The sequence below is a fragment of the Pteropus medius genome, unplaced genomic scaffold (genome assembly GCF_902729225.1).
Source record: "Pteropus medius unplaced genomic scaffold, Ma_sr-lr_union100, whole genome shotgun sequence".
Taxonomy (NCBI): Eukaryota; Metazoa; Chordata; class Mammalia; order Chiroptera; family Pteropodidae; genus Pteropus; species Pteropus medius.
In genome coordinates this window covers 480,225-498,217 of record NW_024350396.1, presented here as the reverse complement: position 1 = coordinate 498,217, position 17,993 = coordinate 480,225, and the positions used below count along the sequence as shown (strand labels likewise).

At 47.6% G+C, this 17,993-nt stretch overlaps 1 protein-coding gene and 1 long non-coding RNA gene across 12 annotated transcripts in view; one reads left to right on the top strand and one right to left on the bottom strand.

The window, feature by feature from the left end:
• LOC120584066 (uncharacterized) overlaps window positions 1–13,194 on the bottom strand; it is a 23,366-nt gene extending 10,172 nt beyond the window's left edge. For 2 of the 6 annotated variants that reach the window (XR_005647944.1, XR_005647946.1), the window contains exons 1-4: window positions 13,061–13,194; window positions 3,626–3,717; window positions 1,411–1,462; window positions 899–1,043 (exon numbers count right to left, since the gene is read on the bottom strand). This is a non-coding gene — a long non-coding RNA (uncharacterized LOC120584066). Of the gene's footprint in view, window positions 1–898; window positions 1,044–1,410; window positions 1,463–1,653; window positions 1,827–2,226; window positions 3,398–3,536; window positions 3,569–3,625; window positions 3,718–13,060 lie in introns of those variants that run through there. The other 4 variants (XR_005647945.1, XR_005647949.1, XR_005647948.1 and 1 more) reach the window with 4 other exon arrangements.
• Window positions 13,195–13,450: 256 nt separating this feature from the next.
• The window catches only part of NLGN4X (neuroligin 4 X-linked), a 247,268-nt gene continuing 242,725 nt past the window's right edge, over window positions 13,451–17,993 (top strand). For 3 of the 6 annotated variants that reach the window (XM_039839641.1, XM_039839634.1, XM_039839640.1), the window contains exon 1: window positions 13,451–13,584. The gene's annotated coding sequence lies outside the window, so the exon portion shown is untranslated. The other 3 variants (XM_039839638.1, XM_039839636.1, XM_039839635.1) reach the window with 3 other exon arrangements.

Genomic DNA, 17,993 nt, shown 5'->3' with positions numbered 1-17,993 from the left:
AAAAAAAAAAAGGCCAATCCCACAATCGACATTCCGAGCGATTTCAGGCACACACATCTCTGACTACTGCTCAGATGAAGTGTGGTGACGTGGGCTCCTTAGACGGGAATGTATGGCGCTAAGCGAACCTATCCTGCCGGAGACGGAGTGTCGCTCACGTTCGATGTGGCGCTTGCTGCTGACTGAAGTGTCACGCTGTGCCTTTCTCAGGCTCCATGTTCTGTCTGCAGAATGAGTCTGAGCTACGTAACGCCTTTGTACGCGGATAGCGCGGGGCATGACGCTCGATAAACAATAAACAATAACTTCTCGTGCGACAGCTCTAGCCCGCTGACCAGAAATCACCCGCGCTTAAATAAATGACGTCGTTATTGAAGGCCTGGTGTAACTATGGGGGAGGGTTTTTTTTCTTTTTTTAATTCTAGTCTTTACATTTTTTTTTTTTTAAACAAGGAAACAGGAGGAAGAGAGGCATAAATCCTGGTTGGGGTAGCCCATTACGTCGAAGAGGAGATAAAGCATTTTTAAATGGAATTCTTCCCGTGATCTTTCGTATTTTAGTTTCTGGAGGAAAAGTTGTAATGTGCTTTCTTTCGTCTTTCTATAGTCTTGAGATCAAAACTTTCCCTCAATGACGCCAGTGACTTTAAAACTTTTTTTTTTTTCTTTAAATCCTTCAGCCTGGTTGAAGCTTGTCGTAGCGCCCAGAGCAAATCAACACTGACTTAATGGGCAGACCAAATTGGATGTTCAATTTCAAGGTGTAGCAAAACAAATCGAGTGCGTTTTCCATTCAGATGACTGCAGACCTATCGGGGCAGCCAATCCACTTCTAAAAATAAAACAAAACAAAACAGCGAAACACCTTAATTTCAACTTCGTGTGCCCCCTGACTTACCCAGAAACAGAACCGACGGTCTTGGGTCTCGAGTTTCCTTCGCGCCTTTCATGGCCATGTTCCTTTTGTCTGGATTTGTTTGGAGATGAACAGTAGAGCATTTCAATACATGGTTGAGGAAGAACACTCGGTTCTTGAGTGCGAGCTGGGAAGACAAGAGATTATTTGTCCTTTTCTAAACGAGAACAATCCCAAGGGAAGACGCTCTTACAAATAGTTATATGTAGCCATATATTTATTTATCTTCACAGATAAAGAAAGCCTCTCAAAAATTCAAAAGGCCATGTGGCTGACCCAGTCAGATTTGCAAACATTGAAACGAAGCTCAGGTCCTGACGGCTTCTCCAGTTTCACACACCATTTCTCTCAGCTGATTTCTCTCTGTGGCTCCTCAGAGTTACATCGCCTTAACGTAGGTAGTTTGCAGACAGATGCTCAAATTGCCCAGTCTGCACAAATGTTAATAACCAAAGCAGATTGGGGAAACCCAGCTGTAAACAGCGGAAACTCACCCGCATACATTCGAAGGCACTGCTCAAATGTAGGGTCCACCACAAATGCCATCTGCAAAGAGGGAGAATATTTTACAACGACCGTAAGCAGCCTCTTGTTTCAAGTTGGTCGCCGGCCTTAACGTTTGTGTGGGAAGCCATCAAAATACGCCGTGACTGATTCTCCTGGTGGAGAATGCTTCCCCCCCCCCAGAATTACCGACTCCCCGGAATAAACACGTGCATCGCATGTGAGCGACTTACACCTGACACAAGCAATTTGCCACCCCAAACTCAGCGACTTGATCCCAATCCAAACAGAATTCCCTGGAATTCTACAGTGTGGTGGTGGATCATGGCAAAGGGTTCTTGAACATGTTTTTATTTTGAACGCATAGCCTCTTAACTCCGTGATTTCCGTCCCCAGTAAATGGTTAGCCACGCCCGTTGAGTCACACACAGTTAGATGAGCACGGAACGAGCACTCCATTAAAACCAGCAGAAGGGTCTAGAGAGATCCCTGCTTGAAAAAAATCCCTGCTGAGCATGGCTTTAAAAAAAAAACCTAGCATCATTCTCATAAAGGTTTTTAAACCATCAAACTTGGACCGCGAAACCTTTCGACTGCCACTCTGTGAAAGTAAATAGGGACGACCTTGTGGGCAGAAAGCTTTTCAATCTGCATAATGGCCATAGTATTCTCCGGGAGAGCTTCCTGCATTTTTCACTTACTTTCCCCGTAAGTGAAAGTAAGAAATCAAATTTAGCACATTTCTTTGGTTAAGTTCACAAATTGTTTCCTGCCTACCTTTTTCCCTCATAAAATAAAATATTCACCCATTGCAAATGCTGAAATTCAATCTCCGTGTTACTTGTACCGAAGTGTCTCCTTCGGTGAGAGCAAGCAGGACCTATTCTAAGAACGAAATCTTATGGAAGGTTTGACTAAAAGCAACTGAAAGTTTGTGTCGCCCTTATTTATCCTTTGAAAGTGTGATGCAGATGTTTAAATTCCTCTCTGGCAACAAGACAAACCTCCATAATCTCACGGAAAAAAAAGGGGGGGTTCTTTTCATTTCAAATCCTTTAATTAGAGTTTCAAATGTCACTGGCTTATGATTAACAAATAAAAGTTTGCCAACCCTCGATTCAAACTGACAGATGTAGCATATTCTCTTGATGACTCTGGCTGACTCAGAAGATATACAGTAATTGTGGCTGATTCATCCCAAGTAAGAGAGTGACAGGTCAATGTTCTCTGAACGTCACTGGAATGTCTAGACCTCGGTGAGCTTTGGGGGGGGCCAAGAAAAATGTCTGCATGCATTTTGTTCACTGTTCATTTTGTTGAAAAGTTCTTATAGAACCTTCAAACATTATCAGAGAAAAGAACAGCTAAAATCTGTAAATTATAGGAAGGTATTGTGTAATACGTTTAAGTATCATTGCGAGCAACTTTAGTACCTGGCCCCTAAACCTGGTCATAAAATTCCATGCCTCAGTTTGTCTTTTGCCCATCCCATCCTCACCCCCACTCCCAAATCATGAGAACTTGACCCCATCTCCTTTGGAAAAGGAGGGGTCTCAGGACAGGAGAGTAACCAATCGCCTGTTGCATTATATCCAAATTCGCATTTTTATTTACATCTAAATTTGCATTTAGATATGGCAGGTTTGGCGGTGTCTCCTTTTGAAGACTTATGAAGAGTTACGAACTTTTTAAACATGCACATTCGGTTAGCAGAAAGGATGCTTGTTTTAGAAAGTTCTGGATACATAATGAATGGTCACAGGGACCAGATTAAAAAGGGTTTACGTTAGACGAGTCACAGTGTCTTGAAAACAGTAAACGTGGAGCAAAGTGAGTTTGTGACAAGCCATCAAAACTCGAAGAAACTCAGGAACAGAAAAAGTAAACTCGAGTCAACAAACAGATACAGGGGTCACTTCTTATCTGTGGGGGGACATGTCCCAAGTCCCCCAGTCGCTTCTTATCTGAGAGGGACATGTCCCAAGCCCCCCAGTAGATGCCAGCAACTACTGTTTTTCCTTATACATACATACCTCTGATAAAGTTTAGTTTATAAATTAGGCACACTAAGAGATGAACAGCAATAACTAATAATAAAAGAGAATAATTATCACACTCTCTCTCTCTCTCTCTCTCTCCTCTCTCTCTGCCAGTGGAAGTGGATGGATTAACTGCTCTCACATGGTCAAGGCATGTGAGCCCTACCTGACAAAGGGCTCATTTATATCTCCGCTCCTAACTCACTCGGTTTCTCGCTCTCTTGCTGGGCACCCGGCTCCCCCTGGCCCATGGCTCACCTGTCGAGAATTGCGAGATGTGCTTGTTAGACGCGGCCTCCATTGAAATAGTAATCATGCCATCTTAAAATTAAAGACGCTGCTTAAGAAGGTGATAAACGTTTGAGACCCTTCGCGGGCTGACGATGCGATGCTTTGCTGTCGTCTGCGCTCCCGAGTCTGCTACCTCTGCACGCGGGAAACGCTACATCGCCATGGACACCGCGTACGTTCCATTTCCCGTGTCCTCACGCTCACGCAGGCTGCTGGCCGGGGTCCAGTCACCTCGCCATGGAAACCATGACATGCCACAAGAGTTGGCGCTCCCTGTCCCAGAGACCCGATCGTCAAATATTTTTCAGCATGATATCATGCTTTGTGTTTATTTCCCCGATGACAGAAATACACATTTCTTGCACTAATTAAAGTGTCCCACACGACTCTGAGCCCGTGCACATGAATTAATTCTCACTGAGTCACTCTTGGTCAGCGGCTATGGATGCTCTTTGAAGAACTAATAATAATATTTTACAATTTGTGCCTTAACTCGTACATTCGGTGACTTGTATCGGTATTTATCAGCTTATGGTTCTTTCTGTCCCACCCCCAGGCAGAATTTTTTTAGGCATCTTCTCCTAATTTTCCTTCTTCATGTTATTTTGATATCGCAGGCATAGTCATCATCTGCTTATGTACTGCGTGTGTCTATAGAGACACAGACACATATATCTTTATACGTAGAAAGGGCAGGGATTTTTTTACCCCTCAAGGACCAGGTTTTACCTCCTCGAAAGTGGCATCGCCCCTCTCGAGAATGCAAGTGTGTAGTATAGCGTTGCTACTTCCCTCTGCCATGTCCCACTGCGTGGCAGTTAAGCCCTATTGCATGAAATTCGTCTTCAGTATTTCACTGATGTATTTTGATGTGTTCTGCTTCTGTGTATGAAAAAGAATCCTTTGATGCCCTGCTCATAGTTTTTCCAGCTACTGTGGTCTTGTGATTTATAAGAAATACATATTTAAATTTTAGCCACGCTTCCTGGCTCACAGCTCCCAAGACCCTTGGAATGTCCAGGATTCTCCTTGTGTAACAAAAGCCCCATAAATACCAAAAAGGACTCCGGTGAACCAGAACGCTTCACGTGTCACCATGCCAAGCCTCAAACTCCACGAGGACAGAAGCCCCTTTGCTCCAGACCTCGCCCCGCGTATCTGGCTATTGATTTATCCCCTTTGGTGATGTAGCGAGTATACTAGTTTTCTGTGTTCCGTTGAGCCACTCTAGTTGACTTATGCAACCGAAGGAGGGGATCGTGGGAACCTCTGAGATAGCCAGATGTTTAGAAACACCGCTGACAATCTGGACTTACCCTTGGAAGTGGAGGGCAGTCTTGTGGGATTGAGCTCTTAAGCTGGAAAACCGGATGCTATCTCCAAGTAGGTCCTGCCAACATTGAGTGAAATTGTAAGACACCCAACTGATGTCTCAGAATTGCTTGGTGCTATGGGGGAAAACCTTACGTTGGAATGGGTGGCTAAAATCGCTCTTCCATGAATCAAAATCATGTGTCACACGGTCTGCAAGCCTCTACGTTATGGAGAGCTTAAACATCGTCCACTTGTGAAAAATATTCAAGAAGATGATGCATGTGGGAAATGCTCTCCCAGTTTCTGATAAGCTTTCTCTCCAATTCCAGAGTTGTCTTCCTACGAGCATCCTTTCAGAATTGCTAGCACGCTGTTTTAGGACTGGGACATACTGGTGAGACTATTCAAGAAAGAAGATGATTCTCAAAGACTCAAAGTCATGGACCCACATCACTCTGCTGTGGAGTGCCTAGAACTGGATAACGATCTTGTAAGAAAATACACACACACACACACACACACACACACACACATGTACACACACACACCCTCTCTGTGCCAGTGGGAGTGGATTAACTGCTTTCACATAGTCAAGGTCCTTTGACAGCAGATGGACTGGGGAATTTTTCTGAGTGAAGATTCAGGGGCGGTGCACGGTGATCTGAAGACATTGAAAGTCCTCTGGAATGGGATCATATTCCCAAGAGTCCCACGCCCTGCTCGGTGCTGGGCTGATGAGACAGAGGGCGGATGTGCTGATTATTCATTGATGTGATAACTGAAAAAAAAACAAAACTCTAAGGGGTCGTTTAGGGCTAAACAGTTCTCAGCCAGGCTGAGGGAAATCGGTTTCGCCTGGTGCAGGAATTGGGGACTTGGTTGTCACGTTCTGCCTCTCCCCTAATCTGATAGATACCTCTTGGCAGGCTTTCCGAACACACGATGTGCGTCTGAGTGTGGTTCGTTCACCTACGCTGTGTCCAAACGAGCTGTAGCAACCGCTCTGCAAATCGTGACGGACTTAGCCAGATACTGGCTTGACTCGGTCCGCATTCTTTTACCTTTGTGTCTGCTGCAGATTATTTCCTGCCAGCCGTGTCCGTATCCATGCACGCATACATCGATGCATCAATCTGCGCTTAAGTCATATTGCCGATCGGCCACCGACTAACGAAGTGCACGGACCTGGAGGCTGAGACATACGTTGCCTGCCTCACGGCTTCTGTGCGGCTGGACCGCAGCTTAGCTGAGTCCATGCGCCAGGAAGAGCTCACCGGCTGCAGGACGGCTGATGGCCCGGGGGTGCGGTCTCATCAGAAAGCGCACGTGGGGAAGAATCCACTCCTGACATCGCACAGTTGCTGGTGGGGCTTGCCTTCTCATGGGCTGTTGGACTAAAGACCTCGGCTCCCTGCTGCCTGTTGTCCAAAAGCCACCCTCAGGTTTCCGACGTGAAGACATGGCTCGGGTTCATCAGTTCCCTATGTAATTGTGGACGTGACTTTTGAGGACCATCCTTTCAGAATGGGGCTGTCTGTGCCAGGAAAGCATTACAGTATGACTACTATACCAAGGCCTCCTAGCAGAGATTACACCCCACACACGACAGATCCGTTGGCATCCCTAGCTGTCATCCTGCTGCTCTAAGACATGCAAAGCATTATTTGCGAGACTTTATTTGCAAAACACCATTTCCCTGTCTGCTCAACGAATGACAGCAAAAAACCTTGAAATGATTATTTTAGAATAGAATTTCCAAAATGAACCTGGCGTTCGAAGCATGACGAGACACACGGTCCTAATCATATTTGGTCAGCCCTAATTTTTTCAAACTAAAACCGTAAACCACGTCAGAGTCAGCAGAGATGCTCAGTTTCCGCACTCAGATGGTTCCCACGGCTGATTAACATGTCTCCAGCATCAGCCTACAAAGCACACTGAAGCCACTTCACATTTCGTTCCCCCTTCTCTATATTTCTTTCTAAATATAGATTATCCGACATATAAAGAATGAGAGTAGGAACAGAAGTAGTGTCCTTATATACATAATATATAACTCTCTATATTAGATACAATTACCAAATATAAATACCATGTAAATACATAAGTGAATTTATATATACGCCCACACGTATTATCTAACTCCCAGTGACGAGAGAGCGGAAGTTTTAGGCATATTTTTTTTCATAATTTTGAAGTCTGATGTGTGTTGTTATTTGTCCAAAGGACACAGACATCGTGACAGATCTTCACAGAATCTTGGACTGTACCAGAAGGAAAGTAAGTGGCTGTGAAGTATCACTTAAAAATGCATTCTAACTATTTGGGGGCCACTTATTTGGAATTCAATATCCTTGGTTTTCATACAAAAGCAGTTGTTAATGGTTTTCTCGTCCCCAAATGCATGTAGTGAAATTCAAGAGCTTGAATACTCTTTAAAAATCAGGGCCATTTAAAAGTCATTTAGGCTCTTCGTGCCCAGGGATGAAATAATACACAGGGAGAGAATTTAAAATAATCAGATGAAAAGTCAGTACGGAGCGTATCTCTGTGGAGTGTGTGCATGTTACATAATTAACAGTGTTTTATGGGCTTAACATAACAGAGTCCGAAGGACGAAGGCTTATGAGACTTGAGGAGTCTCGCCCACAAGGATTTCGTAATTCTCATTTCTCAGGTGGGAAAATTTAATTAAGGGAATGTACCACCTTCTCATTAGAAAACACAAACTTTGAAATATTTCCTGAAAGCTTTATTAATCTTACAGAATCTTTACCTACAAAACCGATGGAGATAGATAAGACCAACTCTGTGTGTATTCCAACTAAATTTCTATAGCTACACTAACATGTTAATACAAGGTATTTATATTAAACTACTCTGAGTTTAAGTGATTGACATTAATTTGAAATTCATGATGATTCATCTTCGGCTGGTGTGAAGTTTATTTTCTACCATTGAAAGGATGGGTTTCATTTAGCGATTGTGGATGTACAATAGGACAGAATGGAATTTGCTAAACCTTAAGAGAGTAAATATTTTTAAGGCCTCTAGCATATTTCTGTGAATCTATGTTGTTAACTATCTTATACGATAATCTATTCATTAAATCCAGTTTGGGAATACTACTACTTAAATATTTTGTAATAAATTGAGTATGTTAAATGCCCTAGTTACATATATTAGTTAAATATTAGTTCCATGCAATATATCTGCCTGTCTGTCTGAGGGGTGCCTGTCTATCTAATCTATCTATTATCTATCTATCTATCTATCTATCTATCTATCTATCTATCATCTATCTATTTATCTCTATCATCTATCTATAATTTAAAGGTTATTTCTTATTCTTTTCTTTTTAAAATTTATTACAATTCACGAACTCATCTCATATAATTGTGACCATCCCAAGCATTTACCATCAAAATGTTGCAGAGACTTTTCCAAGAATGTGTCTACGATGGTAAATGAAAGCAAAACGTAAATAATAAAAAAATAAACAGACACATGGACATAAAGTGAGACAGCTGTTCTGAGAAGAAAAACCACTGATTAAAAATATTTCGGAATTAGCTACTTGAGGGTATGTCTCATTTATCCATCCTCAGCATTTTAAAGAGTTCTTGGAATAAGCCACTGTTCTCGGATTTGTGTTTGTCAAATGAATGAATAAAAACAATGATGTTCAAACTTCTTGAGAACAAGCCTGGCTCAACCCGACCACCTCTCAATTGGTCACCTCCATTCTCTCCCGTCCGTGGTCACGGTGTCAACTTCCTCATCAGGACACGTTCGGTCGAGATGTGTCCACTAGCCATCGGTTACGCAATGCAGCTGTGGTATCACCCTTACAACCTCTGTCAACCATGCACACAGCTGACTTCTGCCCACTCCTTTTTGGACTGAAAGCCTGACCTCGACTTCCACCCCAGTCAACATCGGTCGCCCCAAAGACCTGCCCCTCCTTTTAAGCTAACACTGTCCCTTTTGGGACCGAAATATGAAAGACGATCTACATGGGGTTTGCTCTCAGATCGATCGATCCTACTCTATGCTTCCTATGGAGGTCGAAGGTCATTCTTCTAAAGGCCAGAGGACTGGGGACCGTTTTCATCTTATGACCCGTCAGCATCTCAAGCTACCGTGCCCGTTTGTTCTCCCATGCACACTCCGCTGGTTCGGCATATGCCTCTCAGCCTTCCCATATGGCACCAATGAGGCGACCTTCTAGTTCCTTCTGGTTTTAGTGCCCCAACCCATTTGCGACTAACGCCGACCATTTCCGCTCTTGTCACGATTTATGCTGCTGGTTTCTTGGTTTTCATTTTCACCGTTACCACCTCAGTTCGTGAACGTAGCAGAAGCTCACCAACTGTGCTTTCCTATTCCAGAAGGTCCTCGCTACAAGCCACTCTTCGAAACGCTTCAGAGTAAGGTCACGGAAGCTTCATCTGTGCCTCTGTCCCGTGCTAATGCCAGCCATGATTTCCATCAATGGATGTTCACGACCCTCCGTAATTTGGTTTGATGAAAGTCTAATTATTCCGCTCCATAAATGCCACGAACTTTGCATTACGATGTTCAGGGTTTAAGTTAAGGACTTCCTAGAAAAACCTCACTTGAGCCGGCCCTATAGGTACGGCTTCCTAGGACGAACTCAAGAGCTGCTAGATCTGAATTCTGCTGTTGAGTTCCAAAGGCACAGATGTTTTAACAAGCTAACTGGCTGGTTCTTGGATACCTTGAATGTTCATAACCTCTGCCTACTCTGAATCCACTTCACTCACCTGTGCTCCCCAATTCCCCATAAAACTTTGTGCACATATGAAAGATTTTCTCACGTTCTACAGGAAGCGTGCTATACCTCCCATATGCTTCCAAGATGGCATATGCCATACAGTGCCTTGGATTTTAGTAACCGGAGAACCTGATTAATTACCTTACTAGTCGTTAAGCACCTTGCACATTATGCTTCTTCGGATCTCCAATGGCGTGTGCTCATTAAGAAAACAGCGTATATGACCATAGCGCTAATAATGATTATTCTACTTCATGGTATTTGTGTTTCATTTTAAGCATCGTATGTGAGCTAGCGTTGGCAGGAGCCGAGCTGGTGTAAGCAATGTTGCGTTTAGGGTGGATCGGTTCATCCACACAGGGGACGAGGACATAATATCGGAATGTGCTTGATGGGGACAATGAGATTGGAATCATCAGAAAGAGCAACAGCTCACTATCCACGATTTCTCAGCTTGCTCCCGGCTCCCTTGTGCCAGACCCAGCTGGCGTATCGGCAGCTCTCTCCGGTACCCTATTATTTTATCTCTTTTTGTGCCGTGTCTTCCTATCTCGTCGTCCTCTCGGATTTAAAACGAAAGTGTGAAGACTCCTCTCCTTTTCTCTTCCAAGAATCCCGGATTCAAAACTTTAAAACTCTTTTGCACTGCGTTATAATCCGTTCTCTCACCGGTTAAGACACGGCGTGTTTGCTTCTCTGTCTTCCGACCCCGCCGGTCTCATGGGCTTCGAATTAGGGAAAATTATACATCCACTCTTTCTGAAAATAGTTACTCTGTCTGCTTAATTGTGTTTTTTTTTTTTTTTTAAATCTCAGATCATTAAGACAGACGTGGACATGTGCTTGCCTGCCTTCTCCCTGGTGACATATCTTAGAGAAGGGTTCTGCCAGTCAACCCACCCACCCCCATCCTGACACACATGAAAGTTTGACTCACGCTGCGTCCAAACTCACATGTTTGTGCTTCCCTGACGCATTCAGAAATGACCGCTTTCCCTCACACCCACTGATATTTTCTTCCCTGTCTCCCTCCCCCTCCCACCTCTTAATTAACGTCCATCCCTGCAACGGTCCCAGAAAATACACCCTTCGCTTTGGGTCTTGCCCTGCTTCCAACTCCTTCTCCATGTTGCCACCAGAGTGATGGCCCTAAAGTAAATCAGATGATCCCTCCTAGCCTCTGGTCTGCTGTCTCTTCTCTTTCATCTGTGGCCTAATCACACAGAACCCTCTGTACTTCAGATGTGCACGTACAGGCTGCAGCCGCCATGCCTCTACCCGGGCACTTCCCATGACTCCGTGCTCAGCTTCTGCTCTAGATCCATGCCTACTCCCCATCCCGTCTCCAAAAGGCCCCTCCTTGATCAGAGCCCTGTGAATTCCCACATCATAGGATTTTTTTCACATCTTCTTAGAACCACACAGTGTTTTCTTAGGTCATTAGCTCCTTTATCCATTAGACTTTATGCTTCTTCGAAAATAAACGGATGTTGTCTGCTTTGTAAATACACTTTCCGTGCTTAGGATTATGCCTATGTGCAAAATATACGTGACGAATTTATAAATCAATCAATCGATTTATACATGATGGCAAAGCCAATGCTTTTCTGGCTTGCTATAAATTATTGTGTTCAAATGGAGCTTCTTCTAAAGTCTACTTGGGGAAATAAATATGTCTATCTCCAGACCTATGATTTTGTATCTACATCAATCTACTTTACTGATTTGTGGGAGAAACAATAGCTATTATCAATAATATGGTGTTACTGAATGTTAACTATCCAATAATAGAAAATATATAGTAAGCGAAATACATTTTTTACATAAGTAAATATTTCTTCTATTACCGGATATATATTTGTGTGTGTGTATATATATTTTGTGTGTGTGTGTGTATATATATATATGTGTGTATATATGTGTGTGTATGTATATATATACACACACACACACACATATACACACATATATATACATATATATGTGTATATATATATATTTGCACACTTCTTTTTGTTGAAGAGTGTTTGTACATATTATCTCATTTAATCATCCCAAGAAACCCACTTGAGACTATTATATTATTGTCACTGTTGAATAGTTCTATTCTCTGTAATTCACAAAATGTCACAGAGTTTCCAACATGTCAAAAGTAGCAAGAGGAGACACTTGATATGAATCCAGGTCCCTGACTCAGTGTCCATCAGCTTCCCCAATATTGGCCGTGTTCCCCAAGACTTCTTCTCTTAACACTTGTGAGAAATCCCTAAGGATGCTGTCACAGCAAATAATGGCAGGTTGGGTGCCTACGTCTGCTTCCTAAATACACAAGCAATTGTCAGGATGTCCTATGGGGAGGGGACCTGACTCTTCTCCTTCTATAAATACATTCACAGGCCTCTGAAACAACTTTGAGAAAAGCAAACATTAACTTAGAGCTTCTCACCTGACCAGTCTTGTATTATTAACTCGGCTCATACCACAAGGATCTTAATGAAGTGATTACTTTTATGCGCTCCCTCTTCCAGGTGTAGAAATCGAGACAAAGCGTTTAAGCACACGCCTAAGGTCAAAGGCAACTCGAATCCAAGCAACCTAGTTTGACAGCCGGTGCTCATATGGCCAAAAAGCTCCACCGCGTGCCCTCATTTATGAACCACGGGCTTCAGACCCTGCCCATTTAAGCCGAGTCTCTCTAACCCCATGACAAACAGCCGGTCACATTACCGAACTTGATGTTGGCTGAGAAAGAGCAACTCTTGCACTTCCAAAGCCAAAAAGGGTATTTAAAGATAACGGGCCAGTCCCAAGAAAATCGCCAATATTTCCTTGATCAAAACCATGGCTGTGTAAGAACAGAAACAATCGAAATGCACCAAACCATCACTTGGCCGTGAGAGGTTCTTGTCCTTTAAAGATCTTTATACTAATTATGCTCCCCCCCCACCCCGCCCCCGAAATAGATATCTTTGATTCCGGATATAAAAGCACAATGACACCCAGGAAGACAGACACATGTGTCAGCCTGACCACCGGGCAGGCCCTGCCCGGGAGGGACCTCGATCTCAAAGAGTTAAAGGCGTTCGCACAGACTGCAGCGCGCTCGCTGTGGAGGGCTTTTGCGGGGCGCAGAGAAATCCAGGCGCCAGCTTCCTCGTGCGCCTCCGGCAAGACGGCTGAGGGCGCGACGGTGCTCACCTGTTTCACCCCCCGGGGCCCCGGGAATCCCTGGGGTCCGGCCGGTGTGCCCTGGGATTAGCTGCTCTCCGCATCCGCCGGTGGCTGTGGCTGAGGGCTCTGGAGCGACCGCCGACATCTATTGGCTGCTGGCTCGGTGAATTTCATTCAGTTTGGTCCAATAGCAGAGGGGGAGCAGGCAGAGCCCAGGACCGCTGCTGCCTCCAGCCGCGACTTGCAGAGCCGGCTGTGTCTGAGCACAGACCTCTCTTATCCAGAGCTCGCTCTGCCCATCCTCTTCCCACTGCGCGGCCGCTTCCCTCCCGACCCCGAGACGATTTTCGGCGGAAGCCACGAATTCCCCTCCGGGAGCCGGGGTCGCGGGGTCCTGACATTCCTCCCGACCGGGCGCATCTCGTTGGGGTCGGAGCAAAAGCCCAGGCGCCTGCAGTCCACACTCCCTCCCCAATCGCACCCCGGTCTCCCAGGAAAACCTGGATGCGTAAAAAGAGCACTCCCCGTCGACCCGCTGCTCCCAGACGCAGGTAGGTGCCGTTTCAACGTGTAGTCTCTGGGGGGGGTGGTGGTATTTATTTATTTGTTTGTTTGTTTGTTTGTTTTAAGCCCTCGAAACATTCGGGCTGCTGTGCGCTGCCCAGCCGAGGCTGATAAGCCTCTCCTGCAAACGTTTCCGCTTTTACTTCGTCAGGTATTTTTAATGTTTTATTCCGAAAATGTGGACAGCACTTTCTCCCATCTGTCGCTCTATTTCTTAGGTGTGGGTGGGAATGGGGAGCCGCGGAGATGGACGGCGTGTCTTGTGCAAGCCTCATGCACATCTGCACAGGAACATTGGCCGTTTTCTTTCTTTCTTTCTTTTTTTTTTTTTTCCTTCCTTCTTTGGCATTCAAAAAAGAAAAAATCGAGACCGCCGTGGTTTGGGGAGCATGGCGCTGCAATCGGCTGTTCGAACGGCTCTGGGGCCGCGTGTGATGTTTACAGAGTAGCACCGTCTTACATACTAATAAACAGAACAGAGTAGCGGAGACGCGAACGGAAAAATATATATCTGCAGTACAGGGAGAGACGGAGCGAAGCGCCAGTTCCCTGCACACCGGGGCTGGAGACGGATGGACGAGGCAGGACGACTTCTGCGAACTGTGAGCTGCCAGGGGCTTCCCCAGGTCCCGCTGTAAGGAGACTGGCAGCTCCCACTTTCCTGGGGTGCTTTTTCCCCCAGAGGGTTAACCAGACAGAGAAAAAGGAAAACGGGCTTGGCTGGGGTTGCACGAGGCGACCCCCACCCCCTTCTTCCCCTGTCGGCCTGGGATAACATGACGGCTTGTGTGAGGCACGAATTAACGCACGTGATTGATTAGGGCCTGGCGGGCTTTCTGGGGAGGGCCCGGGCGCGCCGGAGACCCCGGGCGAAGGCGAAATGATGGTGGCTCAGCGCCGTTCCTGCAAAGCTGAGGAGCGGGCCACCTGCTCCCCTCCCCCCTCCCTGTGCGTGTGGATTTAGGGGGGAGGCAGGCGGAAAGGAGGGGTGGCTGGTGCTTTTCCTTCTTCTTCGGATGCCTTTGGGTCTGGCCTGGACCTTTCCGAGGGGCACGCGGCACGGTCTCCGAGCTGCCCGCGCTGCTGGAGGATCACAAAAGTTGAGAGCTGCGGGGACAGGCGCCCGGCGCCCCAGCCCCGGTCTCGGGGGATGCGGGTCCCCGCCAGCGGCCACAGAGAGCTCCAGTCTCCGGGCAGAGCCCGCGAGGCGCACGGCCGGCCATCCCTCGCCGGTGGTGGGGGCTGCGGGATGGGGAGCCGGTTTCAGTAAGCGGACCCCCCCCGCGCCCCCATATCCCCGGGCGGCGTCACAGATAACCCCCGGTCACAAAGCTCTGCGCCGTCCCGACTCCGACTCCCCTCCCCCACCCCCGCCGCCCGAGACGCTCTCCCGGGCCGGTGTCATCCCGACCCCCCGCCCGCGCGCGGCTCGGCCTGGCCCCCTCCACTCCCGAGGCCAGAACTGCGGGCGAAGGTCCGCCAAAGCCGCACCCTGCGGGCGGGGGGCGCTGGGGGCGGGCGAGGGGCTGCGAGACGCGGGCAAGAGCGAGTGAACTTGAGTCCCGCCCCCTCCCCAAGGCCGCGGCGGCGGCGGCGCCCGGGGCCTGCGCCCTCGCTCGCGCGGCCTGACCTGCGGGGGCGCGGGGAGGTGTCGCCCGGCCGCAGAGGATGCGGGGGTCGGGGGCGGGCGGTGGGGAGGAGGGCCGCGGTCCCCGCCTGCGCCCCCACCCGCGGCTGCGCCCTCCCCCTCCCGCGCTCCAGGACGCCCGCCGCCTCCCCGGGCGCGCTCGCCTGCTGGTCGCCGGGACGCGCGGCCCTCTCCGCCCCCGCCCCGCCCGGCTGTCCCCCCTTCGACGAGCGGTAAGCGTCCTGCCCCCGCGGGGTCTCAGGCAGACCCGGCGGGCCGTCCCCGGTGGGCCCCGCGGCGCGCGCTCCTGGGCCCGCGAGCTCCATCCCTCCGCCTGCGCGTCGCCAGACGCAGCGCCCTTGCGGCCCGGGGCGGCGGGGGCGGCCGCCGGGGTCCCTCAGCCCCGCATCGCGCGGCCTCCCGGGGACCACCCTGAGAACGGACGCGCCGCGGGGAGGGCCAGGACCCGGGAGGACGTCCTCTGCGTCTCTCCTGTCGCTTTCCGGTGGCTTTTTTTTTTTTGGAGCTGTGGTACTCCTTATTTCAGACCTTCCTCCAGCGACTGGCAGGTGTGGGCCCTGCTATTTCTGGGAGCCCCGCTGCTTTTTTCTGGGCTGGTGGGGACTGGTAGTGTCAGAGGCCCCTGGCCTGGGAGGGTGGCGTGATGGGCACCCCGCCGTGCCGGGATGGAAGCTACTTCAAGTGCTGCGTGCGCGCATAGTGGCGCCCGTGGCTCATGGGCGGGGACGGCTGAGCCCAACCTGTCATCTGAGCCAATCCCAACTGGGGTGAGCGTTGGTGGTTGGGGGGGCGGTTATCCAACTAATGAGCAGGTGCTGTTCTTGCGAGCAGTATCCGCAAGGTGGTGGTGTGGACGCTCCTTTCGATTCGATTTGAGTTTTTTTTCTATTTGGTCATGGGGCGCGTGCGGGCGAGGGGCGACGTTTTCCTGGGCTGCTCCGCGGTGCATTTGAGAGGGGACCCACCACTGGCGGGGTGTCAGCATCACGGGCGCGTCGCAGGTACCTGTTTTCTTACGGGACGCGGTGCGAGCCACCTCCCTTCCCATACTTGGGACTCAATCTTGATTTGAGGGGGCGCAGAGAAAAGGAAAAAAAAAAAACAATACAAAGAGAGAGAGACAAGAAGAAAGTTTGGGGCGCCCTAGTTCTCCTTGCGAAGCCGAGTCCCCAGTCTGTGTAGGCGTCGTGCCGGCGACCCGCCGGCGCATACTTAGGACACTGACCCGAGGCGCAGTGACCAGGGTCTAAAGCCCTCACTTTCGAACAGAACAAAGCAACGCCAGCTGCTAGGATGAGAGCCGCCTGCTCGCAGTGGAGATGCTCCGTGTTGTCCTCCAGGACAGCGGAGCCCACACAAAGCGTCAGATCATTCGGGGCGGGGGTAGATGCACAATTATTTTCGCCTGTCGTTGCTGCACGAAGGGGTTAACAGCAACCCGAGGATATCAGGATGCATTTTCCCCCGTAGATGAGCAGAAGGTAGGGGGCGGGGTGGGCTTCCATCCCCTAACTGCAGGGGGAAAAAAAAAAAATTTGAATCTTAACAATATCCTCCAATTAAGAACGTGAGAATTTCACCGAGGCCTCTGCCAAGATACATGTATTTTTTCAGATTACAAGTCCACTATTCTATTACCCAGAGATGTGTCTAGTTGAATATACATAAATAAGCAGTTTTAAAGAGTAAGAAAATAATGAGGGCCAGTTGGAGCAACTGCAGAATTAATTCGTCACTTTTAAATCACCGCGTTTGAATGAGCTTGAATTTTTAGTTAGTTTTTTTTTTTTTTTTTTAATCAGTGATTTTATAGGGGTTTCAAGGATTATTGGTTTTTCATAGTGATGCCTGCAAAGTTTTGATGCGGTCTCCACCACTCCCCTTTAAGGGTTTTTTTTTGACATATTTTTTTCTCGTTGCTCTCTTTTGAATTTTTTTCTAAGTAAAATCATGGTTATTGTACATTGGGCCCTGGAGCCAGCAGTCCAGCTAATCTTTACCCAAATCTAAGAATAGAAAAGATACTTGATAAATGACCAATTGCTTTATAAGGTGGAGAAACGCAGGTATATGATGCTATTAAATATAACTACCAAGTAAATAGATTTGAGCATTGTCAAAGTTTTTTTCTGTTTTTTTTTTTTTTAGCCTGGAATGTAGACGGATGATAACTATGTTGTGTGCGTGTGTGGTTTTTTTTAATTTAATTTCCGAAGTGGGACTTTTATTTTTTTTCCCGTGTACTAATATGTTTAAAGTTTCTGGTCTCCACACTAGCACACAACACAAAGCCCAGGGCGAGGACACAGGGCCCCATTCTGTCCCTGGGGGACCCCCAGAAGTGAACATTCAAGGGCGGGGAGCTGGCCTTGGTTTAATGGGCTTCCATTTTAACGGGCACTCCCTCCATGTTTGAAACCTTTATTACGGGTTGAGTATCGTCAAAAATGCAACTTGTTGAAGCACTTTATTTTCTTCACACAAAGCCTGGATGCAAACGTATTCGAAGGCGTTTTATACCCTCCCTCCGAAGACAGGCTTCTCTGCTTAAAATATTTTTAAGTTCCAAACTCAGTGAGAGCTGATTTTAGCTACGTGAAAGTCAGGGCTAAGGAACAGATTTTTGAGTACGGAGAGCAGACTGTATTCTTTCTGGAGAATGTTTTCTGCCTTTAACGGTATACGTTCCATTCCCAAATGAGAAAAGTTGTTCAGGGTTGAGTTTAAATCACTTACCCCGCCCCCCCG